Source organism: Mustelus asterias, chromosome 1 (assembly GCF_964213995.1).
Source record: "Mustelus asterias chromosome 1, sMusAst1.hap1.1, whole genome shotgun sequence".
Classification (NCBI taxonomy): Eukaryota; Metazoa; Chordata; class Chondrichthyes; order Carcharhiniformes; family Triakidae; genus Mustelus; species Mustelus asterias.
Window position 1 is genome coordinate 126,364,765 of NC_135801.1, and position 13,911 is coordinate 126,378,675.

Consider the following 13,911-nt stretch of genomic DNA (forward strand, 5'->3'; position numbering starts at 1 on the left):
ATTAATGTCCATCGGTCTACTCTTGATCATCTGCAAAGTGATGGAAGGGGTTTCCACCAATGCTGTCAAGAGACATTTACTCAACAATACCCTGCTCATTGACTTATGGTTTGGTTTCTGCCCTGGCCATTCAGCTCCTGACCTCATTACAACCTTAGTCCAAACGTGGACAAAAGAGTTGAACAAAGGAGATGAGGTGAGAGTGACTGACCTTGATACTAAGGCAGTATTTGACCCAGTATGGCATCAAGAAGCCCTAAAAAAACAGGAGTAAATAGGAATCAGGGGGAAAACTCTCCTCTGGGGTTGGAATCATACCAAGCATAAAGAAAGATAGTTGTGGTTGTTGAAGGTCAATTATCTCTGTCCTCGGACAACTTTGCAGGATTTCCTCAGGGCAGTGTCTGAGGGCCAACCATCCTAAAAACATAAGAACTATGAGCAGGAGTGGGCCATCTGGCTCCTCTAGCCTGCTTCGCCATTCAATAAGATCATGGCTGAACTTTTTGTGGACTCAGCTCCACTTACCCGCCCGCTCACCATAACCCTTAATTCCTTTACTGTTCAAAAATTTATCTATCCTTGCCTTAAAAACATTCAATGAGGTAGCCTCAACTGCTTCACTGGGCAGGGAATTCCACAGATTCACAACCCTTTATGCGAAGTTCCTCCTCAACTCAGTCCTAAATCTGCTTCCCCTTATTTTGAGGCTATGGCCCCTAGTTCTAGTTTCACCCGCCAGTGGAGACAACTTCCTTGCTTCTATTTTATCTGTTCCCTTCATAATCTTATATGTTTCTATAAGATCTCCCCTCATTCTTCTGAATTCCAATGAGTATAGCCCCAGTCTACTCAGTCTCTCCTCATAAGCCAACCCTCTCAACTCCGGAATCAACCTCGTGAATCTCCTCTGCACCCCCTCCAGTGCCAGTATATCCTTTCTCAAGTAAGGAGACCAAAGCTGTACACAGTACTCCAGGTGTGGCCTCACCAGCACCTTATACAGCTGCAACATAATTTCGCTGTTTTTAAATTCCATCCCTCTAGCAATGAAGGACAAAATTCCATTTGCCTTCTTAATTACCTGCTGCATCTGCAAACCAACTCCTTGAGATTCCTGCACAAGGACACCCAGGTCCCTCTGCATGCTGCAATTTTTTACCATTTAAATAATTGTCCATTTGGCTGTTATTCCTACCAAAATGGATGACCTCACATTTACCAACATTGTACTCCATCTGCCAGACCCTCGCCCACTCACTTAGACTATCTATATCCCTTTGCAGACTTTCAGCGTCCTCTGCAGACTTTGCTCTGCCACCCATCTTGGTGTCATCTGCGAATTTTGACACACTACACTTGGTCCCCAACTCCAAATCATCTATGTAAATTGTAAACAATTGCAGTCCAACACTGATCCCTGAGGCACACCACTAGTTACTGATCGCCAACCAGAAAAACACCCATTTACCCCCACTCTTTGCTTTCTGTTAGTTAACCAATCCTCTATCTATGCTAATACATTACCCGTAACACTGTGCACCTTTATTTTATGTAGCAGTCTTTGGTGCGGCACCTTGTCTATTGCCTTATGGAAATCCAGATACACCACATCCACAGGTTCCCCATTGTCCACTGCACATGTAACGTTCTCAAAGAATTCCACCAAATTAGTCAAACATGACCTGCCCTTCATGAACCAATGCTGCATTTTACCAATGGGACAATTTATATCCAGATGTCTCGCTATTTCTTCCTTGATGATACATTCAAGCATTTTCCCTATTACAGAAATTAAGCTAACCGGCCTATAGTTACCTGCCTTTTGTCTACTACCTTTTTTAAACAGTGGCGTCACATTTGCTGTTTCCAATCTGCGGGAACTACCCCAGAGTCCAGTGAAGTTTGGTAAATTACCACTCGTGCATTTGCTATTTCTCCCGCCATCTCTTTTAGTACCCTGGGGTGCATTCCAGCTGCTTCGTCAACAATTTTCACTCCATCATAATGTCAGAGGTAGGAATGTTTGCTGATGATTGTGCCATTCATAACTCCTCAGAGACTAAAGCAATCCATCTCCAAATGCAGCAGGACCTAGACAGTATTTAGACTTGAACTGATAAGTGGCAAATAATATTTGTGCCACACAAGTGCTACGCAATGACCATCTTTAACAAGAGAGAATCTAACCATTTTCCCTTGACATTCAATGACATTACAATGGCTGAATGCCCCAACATCAACATCCTGGGTATTATCATTGACCAGAAACTGAATTGGATTAGCCATCTTAATCATATAGCTACAAGAGCAGATCAGAGGCTGGAAATTAGTTGACAACTAACTCACCTACGAGATTAAAAATCCTGGAACTCCCTTTCTCATAGCACTTTGGGTCTACCTGCCTCAGATGGACTGGAGCACTTCAATGTGGTGGTTCACCACCATCATCTCAGGGCAATTGGGGATCGACAACAAATGCTAGCCTCGCCAGTGACGTGTGCAACCCATGAGAGAATAAAAAAATGATTGCCCTATTTGTAACTACGATCAAGAATGGCAAATAGCACACTGGCTACCTGCAGCCATTATTTGGGTCTACACTACAAGCAGGAAACAACTGACTTGATCATTTATCCATTTATTTGCTGCTTGTTGGACCATATTGCATGCAAGGTGGCTCTGGAGTTACCATATAAAATATTGATCACAATAAAGGTATTATATAACTAAGGTTTTTCTTCTTTCCTTGTATTGCAAATTCCCAACTTCAACCATGCCATGAAAATGCAGGAGGGGCTAGGCACTTCCCAGAAATAGTTATGAAAATCTAAAGAGGTAAGGCAAGCTGCTCATGGACACCTCGAAGCAGCCAATTAGGAAATCATATTGACAAAATTTGGAAGATTACATGCTTATCCTGTAAGGCAAAGCAAGGATATGTGAGAACTTTAGGAGAATGAGGAAAGTAAATGCAGAAAAGGGGAGGAAGTAGTCCCAACAGCAACAAAAGGCAACATGAGATAGCAATGTACATATACATCAAAGTCTCATTTGAAGTCCTTTGTACTGTTTCCATCTTATTATAAATCTGCAGCTACAAACTCGCATTGACTGCAGAACCATAAAAATAAATTGTTCAACATAAAAAGGACGGAATATCTTTAGTTCCATTCAATGATACATTTTATTATTTCAGAGCTACAGAAGACTAACTTCCCTCTATACATCATTGTTCAACACAAAAATGTGGGGGCAACTGCCGCAAATTTTCATTCTTACAAGTCACCTGTAACTTTTGTGTGTTCTCTAGTCTGCTTCAGATTACAGTAAACAATTTGCTATGAACTGGGACCCAGTTACAGGCTCTTTTAATTCATGTACCAATAAAAATGAGCAGTAAGTAGATAACAAGGAAACTTAATTGTATCCACTTCCATATGACATCAAGAAAGGAAAAAAGACCCTCTGAAGCCAAAGTGTTTTGTAAAGCTTGCAATTGATAATAAAGACACAGCAATTATGGAAAATTAGAATTTTAAAAACAATAAAAGCATCATGATGTGAACAACAGCAATTATTTGCTCTTTTGAACTTCTAAGAGCCAAAATAATCCAAATCTTCTCGTGTGCAATTAGCATCTGTTGTTTTGAAATGTATTGCATCATTGTATTTTCAACTTTCAGCTTAAAATTGCTGTTGCACACATACAAAGGATTGTATTTTCAAAGTAAAGCATGCTTAAAACTTGGAAAGTTGGCAATGCTTGCGAAATACCAGCAATCAAATGACAAGTAGCAAATTAGATGATTTTAGGAGCCACTTTAAAGGGAGCCTAAGTAGAACGTGTGGCTGAACAACACAAAAGTCAAGTGATGTGTAAATTAATGATACCAAAGTCAGATGAAGCAGAGCGGATGCGAACTATCGCAAGTGGTGCTTGATTGAGCGATATCAAAGACCCATGATGGAAGACTGGAAGAGTGATGACTGACTGAGCAATTTGCTGAGATCAGAAAAGTAGGTCTAAAATCAAAACTGCAATCAAGGTCACAGGCTGATAACACCACAATTTGTTGCTGTAGTTCAGTCAAATCGTAAGCAACAACTTTGATTGGAAACCACAGGTTTTGTAGGAGATCATTCACTGTGCATTGGAACAGTAAAACACAAAACATGATGAATCCTGGATCTGGCAATAATGGTTGCCGGAGACAAGACTGATTAAGAGCAAAATAAATACAAATAGACCAAAATGTTTAACGCTGAATTTTCAACACAAACTATATTCCTTTTCCAACACAAAATCAACTCAACTAAGTAAACAAAGTGAACAGCCAAATAATCAATTTCTAAGACTTAAGTCAATTAAAAGATCCAAGATTTAATAAAAACAGATGCATTACCAAAAATGATATATCATTTTAAAACTATTTTGTCAACTCACAGAGACAAAAATGAAAGTAAATAAGAGGATAAACCAATGTGTGATTTTTGCAAGACCACATGAAACAAGTAGACACCAAGGACATGGGAGTTACCTATGTAGGTTTTCAGAACCGAGGCTGACCAGCCAATTCATGAATTAGTTGTCAGATACACAAATGGAAATATACATTATGCAACACAGCTGGCTGTGACTTTCTATTTATAGAAACCCATTTAATTTATATTGAAAGGGTAAATGACACTTGCTTTAAAAATATTTTTGCATTCATTTCCTTATTATCCCACTGGCACACAGATTAATTTTGAAGAGCTTGTCTAGACAAATTAGTCCATGTGAGCCTGTGTACAGCGTCCTCTCGTTGAAAACCAATGGCACAAGGAAGAAGAAGAGCATTACTTTGTACTGGAAATTCTCCCAGAACACTTGAATCTTTTATTTTTAAACTAATTTATATGACTCCAGTCATCTGAAACCATAATTGTAGTACAAATAAAAATACTCTCCGCTATCAGCTTTGAGTCACTTCCAGTAAACATAATTGAGAATACATACATAGCAATCGACAAAATTTGCAAAATTTGACATCTTAAAATAAGTTTTCAAAACTGACCTTTGACATGAGCTAGACTTAGTTTATGCTGCAAGACTGACCTGCATTGTTGTTATAGGCATAGCCAATAGGTTTAATCACAGTGCCAAAAGAAAAGTAAACAACAGTGATAAGTTATTGAAGTTATGTTGAAGAAATAGGACTTACTTTCCATAGAGGTTAAGTTTTTGCATCCCGACATCTGAACTGATACATTCATTTCGTAACTGATTGTATTCGAATCACGGAATCCCTACAGTGCAGAAGGAAGCCATTTGGCCCAACGCGCCTGTACCGACAACATTCCCACTCAGGCCAAAACCCCGTAACTCCACCTGTTTACCCTGCTAGTCCCCTGATACCACAGGCAACTTAACATGGCCAATTAACCTACCTGCACATACAAATCGCAAGATTTAAAAAATAAATAAATGCATCGTAATTCCAGGTTTCCTCCCTGTTTTATTTCTAAACCAAGGCAAGAGGCAGGAATGCTCTCATTTGCTGATTTTGAAAAAAACAAAGTTATTAGAAATTATAGTTTTTTGCAAAGTTATTAGAAATTGTAAATTTTTCTATGTTTCTATGGCCTAGAAGGTAGGGATATGTTCGGCACAAAACAGGCCCGACAAGTTGTGCCGAAGGGCCTGTTTTGTGCTGTAGTTTTTCTATGTTTCTAAACATGCTATTTTTCAGAGGATTTGTTAATTGTAACCTTTCTGGGGACAAAGGCATACACCCACAATTTCCATCTTTCAGAAATCAATAGTTTGTTTTAAATTTCTATGCAAGTCGGGGGAATTTAAAATATTCAGAGGCAATTGTTTTTAATTGAGTAGAAAAAAAGCGCTTAAATTGTACAGGACAAGTCTTGTGGCGTTGTAGGCAGAGTCTGCCTCTGAGTCAGAAGCTCTGTGTTAAGAGTACTAGGACTTTATTTATTAATTATTTATTCCTAGATTAAATTTAAAACTTGAAAAAGGCTCAATAAAAACAAGTTGCATTTATTCCGAATTTTCCATGATTTTGAAACATCTGGATCAGCTTTACAACCACACAAGCAACAGTGGGGTAATAGCAGATAAAATGTTCGAGATGTCGGTTGGTTGACGGAGGTTTCTGCAGTATACTGCAAATAGTGCAGTGGAATCTTTCACATCCTCAGAGAGGGTAAATGGAACCTTGATTACTGTTGTTAAAAATGATCAAAACAAAATAAAATTGTACATTTTAACAAACGAATGTTCTTCAAAAGATATGTCTCATATATTGTCATAGAAGTCATAGAATCCCGACAGTACGGAAGGAAGCCGTTCGGCCCATTGAGTCTGTACCGACCACAATCACACCCATGTAAACATTCCTGTAATCCTCATTTACCCTGCTAATCCCCGACACTAGGGTCAATTTAGCATGGCCAATCAACCTAACCCGCACATCTTTGGACTGTGGGAGGAAACTGGAGGAAACCCACGCAGACACAGGGAAAAAGTGCAAACTCCACACAGACAGTGACCTGAGGCTGGAATTGAACCCGGGTCCCTGGTGCTGTGAGGCAGCAATGCTAACCACTGTGCCACCCTGCCTCCCGTTCTACAATTCATTCGAATAATCAGAACATTTGTGGCATCACAGCAATATTAAAAGTAGTGAATGAAACATGAAACAGTAGTGAATTTTGATAGAAAAATAAAACCTAAAAGCTCTTGAATATTACCAGTAACTGTCCTCTTGCAGTGATGCAGCCTCAATCACTTAGCTGCACCTGTGAAAAGCCAACCACATTCCAGGTATGTGGAAGTCTTACCAATATTATAACTGCTGAAGTAAGAGGAATTAGAAATGTTCGGAAATACTTTGGCCAGATTTTGTATTACTAATAACGATGAGGCGATAGAATACTAAGCTGAACGCCTTCGTTCAACTGCATCTTAACAATGAAAAAGACCTTCAACAAAGAAGGCAACTTAGCTTTTTTTGAATAAAAACTAATCAGAGGTCAGAAGTCACTTTCTCTGATACTCAGAGTGATAGATGTTTACAGCATGGAAACAGGCCCTTCGGCCCAACTTGTCCATTTCGCCCTTTTTTTTCAAACCCCGAAGCTAATCCCAATTACCCGCATTTGGCCCATATCACTCTATACCCATCTTACACATTTAACTGTCTAAATGCTTTTTAAAAGACAAAATTGTACCCGCCTCTACTACTACCTCTGGCAGCTTGTTCCAGACACTCACCACCCTCTGTGTGAAAAAATAGCCTTTTGTATCTCTCCCTCTCACCTTAAACCTATGCCCTATGCCCTGGGTAGGACTACCCTACCTTTGGGAAAAGATATTGACTATCTAGCTGATCTATGCCCCTCATTATTTTATAGACCTCTATAAGGTCACCCCTCAGCCTTCTACGCTCCAGTGAAAAAAGTCCCAGTCTATCCAGCCTCTCCTTATAACTCAAACCATCAAGTCCCAGTAGTATCCTAGTAAATCTTTTCTGCACTCTTTCTAGTTTAATAATATCCTTTCTATAATAGGGTGACCAGAACTGTACACAATATTCCAAGTGTGGCCTTACCAATGTCTTGTACAACTTCAACAAGACGTCCCAACTCCTGTATTCAATGTTCTGACCAATGAATGCATTCTTCACCACTCTGTCGATCTGTGATTCCACTTTCAAGGAGCTATGAACATGTACCCCTCGGTCTCTTTGTTCTGTAACTCTCCCCAACACCCTACCATTAACTGAGTTCTGCCCTGGTTCAATCTACCAAAATGCAACATCTCACATTTATCTAAATTAAATTCCATCTGCCATTCGTCAGTCCACTGGCCCAATTGATCAAGATTCCATTGCAATCCGAGATAACTTTCTTCACTGTCCATCATGCCACCAATCTTTGTATCATCTGCAAACTACTAACTATGCCTCCTGTATTCTCATTCAAATAATTAATATAAATGACAAATAACAGTGGGCCCAGCACTGATCCCTGAGGCACACCGCTGGTCACAGGCCTCCAGTTTGAAAAACAATCCTCTATAACCACCCTCTGGCTTCTGTCATCAAGCCAATTTTGTATCCATTTAGCTACCTCACCCTGGATCCCGTGAGATTTAACCTTATGCAACAACCTACCATGTGGTACCTTGTCAAAGGCCTTGCTAAAGTCCATGTAGACAACATCAACTGCACTGCCCTCATCTATCTTCTTGGTTACCCCTTCAAAAAACTCAATCAAATTTGAGAGACATGATTTTCCACTCACAAAGCCATGCTGACTGTCCCTAATCAGTCCTTGCGTCTCTAAATGCCTGTAGATCCTGTCTCTCAAAATACCTTCCAACAACTTACCCACCACAGATGTGAGGCTCACCGGCCTATAGTTCCCAGGCTTTTCCCTGCAGCCCCTTTTAAACAAAGGAGCAACATTTGCCACCCTCCAATCTTCAGGCACCTCACCTGTGACTATTGATGATTCAAATATCTCTGCTAGGGGACCTGCAATTTCCTCCCTAGCCTCCCACAATGTCCTGGGATACACTTCATTAGGTCCCGGGGATTTATCTACCTTGATGCGCTTTAAGACTTCCAGCACCTCCTTCTTTGTAATACGTACACTCTTCAAGACATCACTATTTACTTTCCCAAGTTCCCTAACATCCATGCTTTTCTCAACAGTAAATACTGATGAGAAATATTCATTTAGGATCTCACTCATCTCTTGTGGATCCGCACATAGATAACCTTGTTGATTTCCTGCACATCTTAAAATTTAGCTCATACTGAAATAATTCCATGCACAAAATCTACTGATAAGATATCTGATTGAGATTTAAGAATGGGGCAAAGGAGTTGCTTCAGTCACTGAAACTAGAGAAGGAAAACATTTTGAAGTCATTATAATCTGGCAAAATTTTAAGTGAGCAAATTTCTGTACCATGTCCTTGGATTTCAATAACAGCAATGTGAAGAAATCTGCAGTTTGCAAGATCAGTGGGGAAGCACATGTGAGTGGGTGTCTGCATTATCTTTGCTTTTAATGACTTCTTTTTGAGACATTACTGTACCTAACTCAAAGGGAAACAAGAATTTCAGGTTTCTGGAATAAGTGTTATGACTTTAAAGTTAGGAGTTTTGAATGAGTTCAAGATTTTGGAGGGTGAAAAATTGAAGTCCAGGATAAGGTATGCATTGGAATAGTCAAGACTAGAGATAACAAAGGCATGGATGAGACAACAGCAGATGAGCTGAGGCAGGATGAAGTAGAGAAGGTGGAAGTAGCCGGGGTGAAGAAGCCTCCTTTTATCCCTAATCATTTATCTTTTCCAACTCGGAGAAAACATATATCAGCAGACAAGTGGCAAAATGATTACCATTCAAATTCCTCTTTTCCAGCCATCACAGATGACCAGAAGGAGGCCGTTTGTTTCTTTGAGCCTGTGCAAGTTCTTTAAAAAAAATATCCAATTAGTCCTACTCCCTGATTCTGTTCCCATTGATCTGTAGCTCTTATTCCTTCAAGAACTTATCCCGTTCTCTTTTGAATATTGCTATGAATCTGCTTTCATTACTCTTTCAGGCAATATATTCCTGATCACCAGGACTGTTGTGTAAATATTGTTTGGGGCAGCACGGTAGCATTGAGGTTAGCACAGCTGACGCACAGCGTCAGGGACCTGGGTTCAATTCCCGGCTTGGGTCACTGTCTGTGTGGAGTTTGCACATTCTCACCGTGTCTGCGTGGGTTTCCTCCGGGTGCTCTGGTTTCCGCCCACAGTCCAAAGGTGTGCGAGTTAGGTGGATTGGCCATGATAAATAGCCCTTTAGTGTCAGGAGGACTAGCTATGGTAAATGCATGGGGTTATGGGGATAGGGACTAGGTACGGACTCGATGGGCCCGAATGGCTGTCTCCTGCACTGTAGCATTCTATGATTGCCTCTGGTTCTATTGCAAATCACCATAAATGTGCACCTTCTGGCTCCTCATCATTCTGTCACTGTAAACAAGTTCTCCTTATTTATTCCATCAAAATAACTCATCAATCTGAGGTCTCTACCTGCTTCAAGAAGATGACCATCATCCCAGTGCCTAAGAAAAGTCAAGCAGCGTGCCTTAATGACTATCATCCAGTGGCTCTGGCATCCATCATTATGAAGTGCTTCAAAAGGTTAGTCATGGCACAAATCAATTCCAGCCTCCCGGACTGCCTGGATCCACTACAGTTTGCCTACCGCCCCAACAGGTCCACAGCAGATGCCATCTCTCTGGCCCTGCACTCAATCCTGGAACACTTAGATAAGAAAGACACCTATGTCAGACTCCTATTTATTGACTACAGCTCAGTCTTCAACACTATTAGTTCTACAAAACTCATCTCCAAACTCCGTGGTCTGGGCCTCGGCTCCTTTCTTTGCGACTGGATCCCGAACTTCCTAACTCTCAAGCCACAGTCAGTGAAGATAGGCAACAACACCACCTCCATGATCATCCTCAACACCGGTGCCCCACAGGGTTGTGTTCTCAGCCCCCTACTATACTCCTTATACACCTATGACTGTGTGGCCCATCTCCCTTCCAACTCGATTTACAAATTTGCTGACGATACTACTGTAGTGGGTCGGATCTCAAACAATGATGAGACAGAGTACAGGAATGAGATAGAGAATCTGGTGAACTGTTGCAGTGACAATAATCTCTCCCTCAATGTCAACAAAACAAAGGAGATTATCATCGACTTCAGGAAGCGTAGAGGAGAACATGTCCCTGTCTACATCAATGAGGATGAAGTGAAAGGGTTGAGAGCTTCAAGTTTTAAGGGGTCCAGATAATCAACAACCTGTCCTGGTCCCCCCATGCCGACACTACAGTTAAGAAAGCCCACCAACGCCTCTACTTTCTCAGAATACTAAGGCAATTTGCCAGCTACGACTCTCACCAACTTTTCCAGATGCACCATAGAAAGCATTCTTTCTGGCTGTATCACAGCTTAGTATGATTCCTGTTCTGCCCAAGACCGCAAGAAACTACAAAAAGTCATAAATGTAACCCAATCCATCACACAAACCAGCCTCTCATCCATTGACTCTGTCTACACTTCCTGCTGCCTCGGCAAAGCAGTCAGCATAATTAAGGACCCCACGCACCCCAGATGTTCTCTCTTCCACCTTCTTCCGTCGGGAAAAAAGATACAAAAGTCTGAGGTCACGTACCAACTGACACAAGAACAGCTTCTTCCCTGGTGCTGTCAGACCTTTGAATGAACTTACCTTGCATTAAGCTGATCTTTCTCTACACCCTAGCTATGACTGTAACACTACATTCTGCACTCTCTCATTTCCTTCTCTATGAACGGTATGTCTTGTCTGTATAGCGTGCAAGAAACAATACTTTTCACTATGTTAATACATGTGACAATAGTAAATCAAAATCATCTTAACCTTCTTTGTTCTTAAGGAAAACATCCCAGCTTCTCCACATAACTGAAATCCCTTATCCCTGCTACATTTCTAATAAATATCTTCTGCACCCTCTCTTAGTCTTCCTAAAGCATGGTGTCTAGAGTTTAATTGAATTGGACAGAGCAATGAATGTGCACATGATTTAAATATTTCAATTTAGAAATTCTTGCTCCATGAGCTGAAATACTTCATAATTTACATTAAAGTGTTGGTACATGTATTAGCTGTCACTTCTATTTCCATTACTACTAAAATATGCTCCACACAGTGGACCAAGTGTCAGTGTTAAGAGTTATCATCAAACTGTAAGGTTTAGATTAGAAATGGAGAAGGGAAAGGAACAATCTAATGTAGAATGTCGATAAATGGGAAGAGGGCTAATTTCAATGGGATGAGAAGGAGTCCAGCCATCTTAAAACCAAAGATTAACAGGAACACCTGTAATAGAACAATGATCTTGAAGGAGAAGACGCTTCAGGTACAGGCTAGTTACATTCCAAAAAGGACAAAAGGACGGGGAACAAAACCAGAGCTCCTCGGGTAATGATGGAGACTGAGAATGTGATGAGACAGAAAGAGAGAACGTATGATGCAGGTCAAGTGAATCCTTGAACTGAGGACCAGACCAATGGTTGACAGGGGAAGTGAAGAGGAAAATAAGGCTGGCAAAGAGAGCATGAGAATAGAATGGTAAGTAACATAAAAAGGAATCCAACAATATTCTACCAGCAGGTAAATCGTAAGTGGATAGCAAATGGTCGAGTGGGCCCTATTCGGGACAAAGAGAGTGATAAATGCTTAGTGTTGCAGGACAAGGCTAAAATATAGAATGAGTACTTTGTATTGGTAAATTAGCAAAAGCTGACAATGAATAGATGGTTGCATTAATATATGGGCTAAAAATTGAAAGGTAGGAGGTACTGGAAAGACTGGATAAGTCGCCTGGTCCATATGACTTGCATTGCAGCTTGCTAAAGGGATTGGGTTTGGATATAGCAGTAGGCCATAATGTTCCTGAGATATGGGCCAGGTGTTGGAAGACTGGTAAATGTGACACCCTTATTTAAGAAAGGATGCAAGGGCATTCCTAGTTACTACAGGCCATTCAGTTATAGAGGATTGTTCTTCAAACTGGAGGCCTGTGACCAGCGGTGTGCCTCAGGGATCAGTGCTGGGCCCACTGTTATTTGTCATTTATATTAATGATTTGAATGAGAATACAGGAGGCATAGTTAGTAGTTTGCAGATGATACCAAGATTGGTGGCATAATGGACAGTGAAGAAAGTTATCTCGGATTGCAATGGGATCTTGATCAATTGGGCCAGTGGACTGACGAATGGCAGATGGAGTTTAATTTAGATAAATGTGAGATGATGCATTTTGGTAGATTGAACCAGGGCAGAACTTACTCAGTTATCAGGCTACACTATTCAAAGTACTTAATTGCCTGTCAAGTGCTTTAAGACTTTCCAAGCATGTGAAAAGCACTATACATAAAAATTGACAGAAGTGTAGGCCATGCAACCTTGAGCCTATCCCACCACTCAATTATATTATGGCTGATATATGTCTCAACTCCATTTACCTGCCTGTTACTAATGAACAACTGCTGGTCCTGAAAAATTAATTTTATTAATGTGATCCCTCATCCCCTCAAAAAAGTTTTGAACAATTGTAAATTCTGCAACATTTTAAGTTTGTGTTTTATTTAAGCTTCTCTTTTAAGACCACATCTATGGTCCAATTTTTGTTTTGTTTTGTGTCAAATGACAAATATGAATTATACTCCTGCTTTGCCATGGGTAAGAATTCTTCAATCTGATTGGTTGATCAGCCTGCCTGCTGCTTTTCTGGTTTCTGGAAGCCATAGATCCCAGCAGAATGTGCTAAATTCAAACCAACATTGATATTGAGGAAGTCTGCACAGGTTGAGCACTGTTTCTCACACTCCTTACATAAAAGCTGTTTAATCGCACCCTGCACCATTGTGAATAAACTTCTATCTCTATTGTCTGCATCTTTATTTCCACTTGTGCCTAACAATCTCTGATCTTCATGCTGTTTAAAGTTCTTGTGTCCTTTGTCTGAACCTTTTAAGGTTATCTTAGTCTGAATTTTAAACAGCTTGATGAAAGGAACACACAATACTTTGTTTTTATCATTTTATCGGATTTGGGTGTTGCTGGCAAGGCCAGCATTTATTGCCCATCCATAATTGCCCTTTGGCCAGTGACTTGCTAGGCCATTTCAGTGCGCATTTAAGAGTCAATCATGTTGATCTGGGTCTGGAGTCATATGTAAGTCAGACTAGGTAAGTGTGGAAGATTTTATTCCCTAAAGAACATTAGTAAAGCAAATGGGCTTACATGGCACCATTACTAAAATTCCAGATTTCACTAATTGAAT

General features: G+C 40.5%; 1 protein-coding gene across 12 annotated transcripts in view; it reads right to left on the reverse strand.

The window, feature by feature from the left end:
• The window catches only part of ipo11 (importin 11), a 548,937-nt gene that overhangs the window by 135,205 nt on the left and 399,821 nt on the right, over positions 1-13,911 (reverse strand). The gene's annotated exons all lie outside the window — the stretch shown is intronic.